This window comes from Rhinopithecus roxellana, chromosome 8 (genome assembly GCF_007565055.1).
Source record: "Rhinopithecus roxellana isolate Shanxi Qingling chromosome 8, ASM756505v1, whole genome shotgun sequence".
Taxonomy (NCBI): Eukaryota; Metazoa; Chordata; class Mammalia; order Primates; family Cercopithecidae; genus Rhinopithecus; species Rhinopithecus roxellana.
Window position 1 is genome coordinate 57,971,133 of NC_044556.1, and position 6,880 is coordinate 57,978,012.

Consider the following 6,880-nt stretch of genomic DNA (forward strand, 5'->3'; position numbering starts at 1 on the left):
AATTTCATTATCTGGAAATATTTTCTGTAGGTTTGGTCATTTTTAAATTTCTGCTTCTGTCCCTCTGTTTTTAGCATTAAAATTTGTACTTTCATTTAAAACTATTTTTTTACTCTTGTTCTTCAGAAAAGTTATAATTTAAACATACATTATTGGAGCTCTTTTTCCAGCAATGTTTTATGTTGCTTCCCCATCTTCCCCAGCACTGATATCTAGCCTGAGCCTAGCTAAATAATTCATCTTTATAGCCTTGTCTTTTTTTCTGTTGGTTTCATAGTAGCATGTCTGTTCCTCATCCAATGGTAAGCACTCAGAAGTCAGAAAATATTCCTTTTTGCATCTTCTGCTTTCTCTGTAACTCCCCCCTCTCTTTCTCCCATATCGGTTGTTGATATTGATAGCTGCTCCAACTAAAAGTCTTTCCAGAATTGCCTTGCGGCTGATTAATGGCCATTGATTTCTGGTCAAGCAAATAATTCGATCTCCACAGACATCATCCCTCCTATGAAGGTCATATCTAAGAGCCAGAGTAAGAAAATCATTCTGAAATTTTAAAAATTAGTTTTATTGTAACTATGGCTGCCTTGGGAAAGAAGTATCACAGAAATCAGCTGCAATGGGAATCAAACCAACATCTGTTTCTGGGGATTAAAAGGCAACTAAACTTTTTGCAAGGCTAACTAAATGTAGTGATAGCAATTAACATTCTCTCTCATGTTGACTATGTTATCATCTTTTTCACTGATCTTCTTTACCTCTAATGAGTCATTCTACAGATGAATATTCCCAGCATCTTTCTTTACTGCCCCTCTTTTTTTTTTTTCAAAAATATTCAAGGATAAATCTTCAAAGTATTAGCCTCTGATAAGCATTGCCTTCTCTAATCAGGCTCCCATCAAATTTTGGAGCCAAGTATCCTACATTTTCAGTAGCTCAACCATATAAGACTAATGTCCTGCATTTCTCTTTTTGCTTATGCCATTACTTCCTTCCATTTTCTTGGTATCCTCCTATTGGAATCCTACGTGTCAATATCTACTAAATGTCCCCATTATTGTGGAAGTGTCATTGATCCTTCATGCCAAAAGTAACCACTCTTTCTTCTGACTCTTAAGAGGAGTACTATTTTTTCCCTTTCACGACATCTAATACATCTGTCCTTGCATTTTAAATATTTGCATATCAGCATTATCTTCCACAAGGGAACTGAAAGCTCCTAGAATGAATCATATAAGAGAAATGAATTAGTGTTATTGAAATGTTGCCTTGTAGTGATTATGGTCATGATCCTGGGCATTTTGCATGTTTTACTTTATATATTTTATCTCATTTTTCTCTCTATTATAGAGAGATTGTTGTCATTTTTTTACAGCTAGAAAAATTGAGAACAAGAGAGAAGAAATAACTTGTCCAAATTTACATAGCCAGGATCCAAAGCAATAACTTGGATGCAGGTCTCTTTGCTGTAAAAGTTCAAGACTATCCTATGTGTCACAATGAGAAATACAGCTCAGGACTCACTGGCCATTCTATCTGTTTTCTACTCTGAGTACCTCAGTATATTTAGGACTGTCTTGGGTGTGAGGTGAGAAAGTTGACATGATTTCTTCAATAGGTCAAAAGCAGATACAAATAAATGCATTTCAGACTAGGAAAATTAATTATTGTTATTATTATTATTATTTTGAGACGAAGTCTTGCTCTTGTTGTCCAGGCTGGAGTGTAATGGTGCAATCTCGCCTCACAGCAACCTCTGCCTCCCGAGTTCAAGCGATTCTCCTGTCAGACTAGGACAATTAAATTTTAAAAGATGCCTCTGCCTTGCACCTTAAACTTTGAGGAAGGTAGTTACTTGTTCCCTTGGGAGTTCCCTTCAGTGCTCAGCAGAAAGACAGAGCCTTTAAGAGGAAAGGTATAAAAGATTGGAGTTGTCTTCTGACTAAAACATTCACTTCTCTGTCCTTCCTGTGTTTTTCTTTTCTAAGCCATTGTATAATCATGCTGAGCAATCATTATAGAGAATAGGGAAGGACAGAGAAGGAAACATAGGTCTATAATAAAAGACAAGAAAATAGGTGCTAAGTGGCTCATAAAAGCCAAATAGAGTGACTACTTTGTTGCTGTATGCATGGGGCCCTTCTCAGTAGTAAAGCTGCATCATTATTCATCGTTCGTACATTTATTCAACTAGTATTCATATATTGATTGATCTTCTGCTATATCAATGATGCCATAGGTTCAAGGGCTATATAAAGGTAAATAAATATTATTCTTGTTCCTGAAATACATAAAGAACATCAATAAAATCCTATTGCTAAAGATATTTCGTAGGGTCCAAGGAGTTCAACCTAAAAATATTTCTTGTATAATGTAGAAACACGTGAATTAGATTAGACTTGACTTCGAAGAAAAGTAGTAACTTTCTCTGTGACTCTTCAAGAATCCACAATTATTAGCGTTTCAACAGGATTTTAGTGTCTAAAAGAACTTAGACATTAACAGTATCTTCATACTGTTAGCTGAACCATATTCTTTCCGATATCCCTTCCGGATTTCATTTACCCTTATTATAATATTTTACTCATGTAACAAAGTTCTTAAAATATGACACTTTGCCATGAAAGAGTAGGGCAACAGTTGGGTTCTGAAGAGTTGAGGATGTAAGGAAGCTATTGGGCAGGCAAAATAGAAACAAAAGGAGGTTGGAGGATGCCCTTTCAATGCAGTCATTAGTACTTACCCTGCCTGACACCATGAGAATGCTCCTCAAAAATCTCTGCAGCCACCTGCCTCTTCTCCTAGCTCGACAATAGGGGTACAAATGTCTCTGAAGCCTCTTCCAGGAATAACTAGAATGGAAAGATGGTCTTTCCTGGGAGTTTGTCTTTGGATGATGCAATGTCTAAAGGAAAATTATGTATCTTTCTCTTCCCTCTAAGGGACAAATTAGGAAAAAAATGTTACATCATAATTAGACATTCCCCAGGGTCAGGTTTCAAAAGCTGTCCTGGGACCACAAAGCCTTATCTCTGATAGAGGAGTAGAGTATAAAGCTGGGAACTGAGGCATAGCTGTGGGAGTCAGAATAAACTTCATCCAGGATCATGATTCTCTGGAATACTCAATCAGTAAACACTTTTTCCTCTCCACTTTTACTCATTTTCACTATGATTTCTATTCCCTCTGCTGATATAGTCAACATCATTATATTTTTAGAAGTTTTTAAATGTATGTCTCATTTGATCCTTTAAAAAACCTATTTGTGTGCTGAAAAAAAATAGTAAACATGGTAAGATTTATGTGATTTGCTTTTCATCACACTAAAATAAAATCCTCTTTGTATAAGGTAAGGTAAGCAAGACTACAGTGATTCCCATTTAGCAGATGTAAAGGCTCAGAGAAGCCAAAAGCTTTCTCCAATTCACATGGGCAATACAAAGCATGGAAGAAACTGAACCTTAATCCTCTAAATTCAAATCTAGTTAAACACTAGCATTACCTTTCAATTATCTCTCTACTGTTCAGTCTCAAGCATATATTCCCTGACTTGGGAATATATTGCCAGTATTCATGGCAGCAGTGGGCCATCTGTAGCGGCCAGTGCCTTCAGACCAGCTGCAGCAGGGAGGTGTGGCCGGCACAGGAGCCAGGGACAAGGGGGAGTCCTGTGCCTTCTGAGTTGGGGTGGGAGCACCCCAGGAGTCACTGCTAGCCAATCCTGCAAACCCAGGCATCGTTGTGCTCTTGGGGCCAAGGAGCAGGTGACAGCCCCGCCCTCCAAGCACAGCTGCAGCCACCCCGACCCAGGCTGTAGATCTGGGCCACCTGCTCCATGGAGCAGGCAGAAGTCCCACCCAGGAGGTTTGGGTTACAGCCATCCAAGTCATGACTGCGGATCATGGCCTCCCACTCCCCCATGCAAATGTAACCACCCAAACCAAGGCTGCAGACCCAGGCATCTCTGCACTCCTGGCGGCCTGGGAAGGTCCGCCTTCACTTGCAGGTTTGAAAGTGCATGCTCCTGCTGCCTGGTTTCTCCCTGCTGTTGATGTCCACTCCAATCTAGGAGTAAAGTAGGGGCTGAGACCTGGTACTATTGCAGTCTGTCCAGGTGTGCACACGCTACGAGCAGTGCTGATACACCAGCCCCTTGATGCCTTGTCCCCCTCCAGACTTTGGGCACCAAGAATAGGAGGGAAGCCGAGGTGGGCACAGAGGGCATCTCAGAGCTGGCATGCAGGCCCCCCTTCACACCTACAGCCTGGGAGCCATGAATGGCAATAGGAAGCAGACAGATTCCTGGGCAGAAGGGGGCAGGTCCCTGGTAAGGTCCCACATTCAAGCCAGGGAGGGCTTGAAAACAACTGGTGGCTGGACTGCCAGTCCCTCAGACCAGAGTGGGAGCTTGCGGTGCCCAAGTTCCCTTAGAAAAGAAAATAATTTTTGTATTTTTAGTAGAGACAGGGTTTCATCACATTGGTCAGGCTGGTCTTGAACTCCTGACCTCAAGTGATCTGCCTGCCTTGGCCTCCCAAAGTGCTGAGATTACGGATGTGAGCCACCATGCCCGGTCAGGGGTTCTCTTTTTTGTGCTTGTAAAGCATCTAGTGCCTACATCTGTTGTTAAAATTATCTAGTTGTAAGTCTAGATTCTAAGAAATTTGATGATTATCTATCAATATTAATTTATATTTTAACCTTTAATGCATAACACTAAGACTTACCTAAACTCAGGTAATGTATGTTTAATAGAAGAGGATCATCTAGGATTTTGAGGTGATAATACAAGATCCATGTTTATAGATTATTTAACACATATATGCCTGTCTTCAATCATATGGCACGTAGAATGTAATAGGGAAGAGACAGAACTGGAAGGTAGGGTTTGGCTGTGTGGAGGTCTTTGAATGTCAGACATTGGGATTTTGAAAATATATTTTTACATAACAGAAAGTTATGAGATAATTTTGAGTTGGAATTAATGCACAAAATTGCATTGATAATATGTAGAATGCATTTAAGTAGAGAAATTATGGAGGTAAGAAGTATTATTTATTCAACTCACATTTATCGAGTACCTATCAGACATCAGACCCTATTCTGCAATAGTCTGGAGTAAAGGCCTAAAATAGAACTGTAATAATGGAATTGAAGGACAGAAGAGATGGGAGTAATTGTGAATAAAGAATCAATAGGACTCCACACCTGACTATATTTGTGCCATGATGAAAAAAGGAACATTAAAGATAACAGGTTCATAAGCTTGAGTTAGTCTGTCAGATGGCACTATTATCAGATATAGGATCAGCTAAAACAAAAGCTTGTAGGGGCAATTATAAGAAGATGAGTTATAGATATTTTACCTTGAAAATGTGAGAGAACTTTTAAGTAGAAATGTCTATTTGTCATTAATGATGAAGAACTGGATTTCAGAAGAGACGACAAGTCTCTTCTTGGACACATCTGTGGACACAGATGTCTGTTATTTAAGTAGAGATTATAATTGAACTATGAGAATGCACTAGATAATTGAAAAAGAATGTAGGGAATATGAGAAGTGACTGGAGGATTATAATTGGTAGATGAGAAAAAAATGACATTAATGGTAAATAACTTTCATTTATTAAATATGTGACAAAATATGCTGGGGCTTTTTTTTTTTTTTTTTTTTTTTTGAGACGGAGTCTCGCTCTGTCGCCCAGGCTGGAGTGCAGCGGCCGGATCTCAGCTCACTGCAAGCTTCGCCTCCCGAGTTTACGCCATTCTCCTGCCTCAGCCTCCTGAGTAGCTGGGACTACAGGCACCCGCCACCTCGCCCGGCTAGTTTTTTGTATTTTTTAGTAGAGACGGGGTTTCACCGTGTTAGCCAGGATGGTCTCGATCTGCTGACCTCGTGATCCGCCCGTCTCGGCCTCCCAAAGTGCTGGGATTACAGGCTTGAGCCACCGCGCCCGGCCATATGCTAGGGCATTTTTATAGTTCATCTCATTTTATCCTTTCATAGTTCTATAAATTAGTCATTATTATTTCCACTTAAAAGATGAGAAAACTAAAATTTAATGACTGTGTATCTTCTCTGTAGTCGGGTAGCTAAGTAGGTGGCAGAGTAAGAATTTGAACCTAGGTCTATCTTATTGTCTTATCCCGAAGTGTTCAGGAAACTAAGAGAGAATCAAGGCAATGATGTATTACAGAAATCAAAGGAGAGAATTACAGGAACAAAGAAACAATCGCTGGGTGAAATAGACTAGCTTTTTCTATTATTGTTTGTAACATTCAGCATCTAGAAATTTATATATATTTTATAATAAATATAATCCCCATTAAAAATTATATACATATATGTATATATACCATATAACGACATATATATTTAAAAATAGGTATCCATCATAAAAAGTAAAACTTTGTTTGAAAATAAGAAAAAGAAACACACAGCATCAAGACCATAAAGAATAAAGAATGCAATTAATTAAAGATGATATAAAATTTCCAAATGAAAATAAAAACAAATTATAATACAAAGTTCAGCGACTGCATAGATACAAATGGATATATGTAACATTGCATTATTATATATCAGTAACAGTTGGCAAAAAATGTAATAAAAAATGCCATTTGAAGTATCAACAAAAATAAAAAGCTATAAAAGATATGTTACATCTAAATATAGCACTTTATAAAACTGTATTGGAATATATAAAAAACATAAATTGATCCATATGCTGTATAGATGAATATGTATAGATGAATGAGTAGAATGTCTCAGTTACATAAACATGCCAATCATCTACAAGTCAGTAATTTCAATCCAATTTCAATCAAAATCTCATTTCAAGTAGAGAAGAGTGAGACATGTAAGAATGAGGGCCAAGAATAA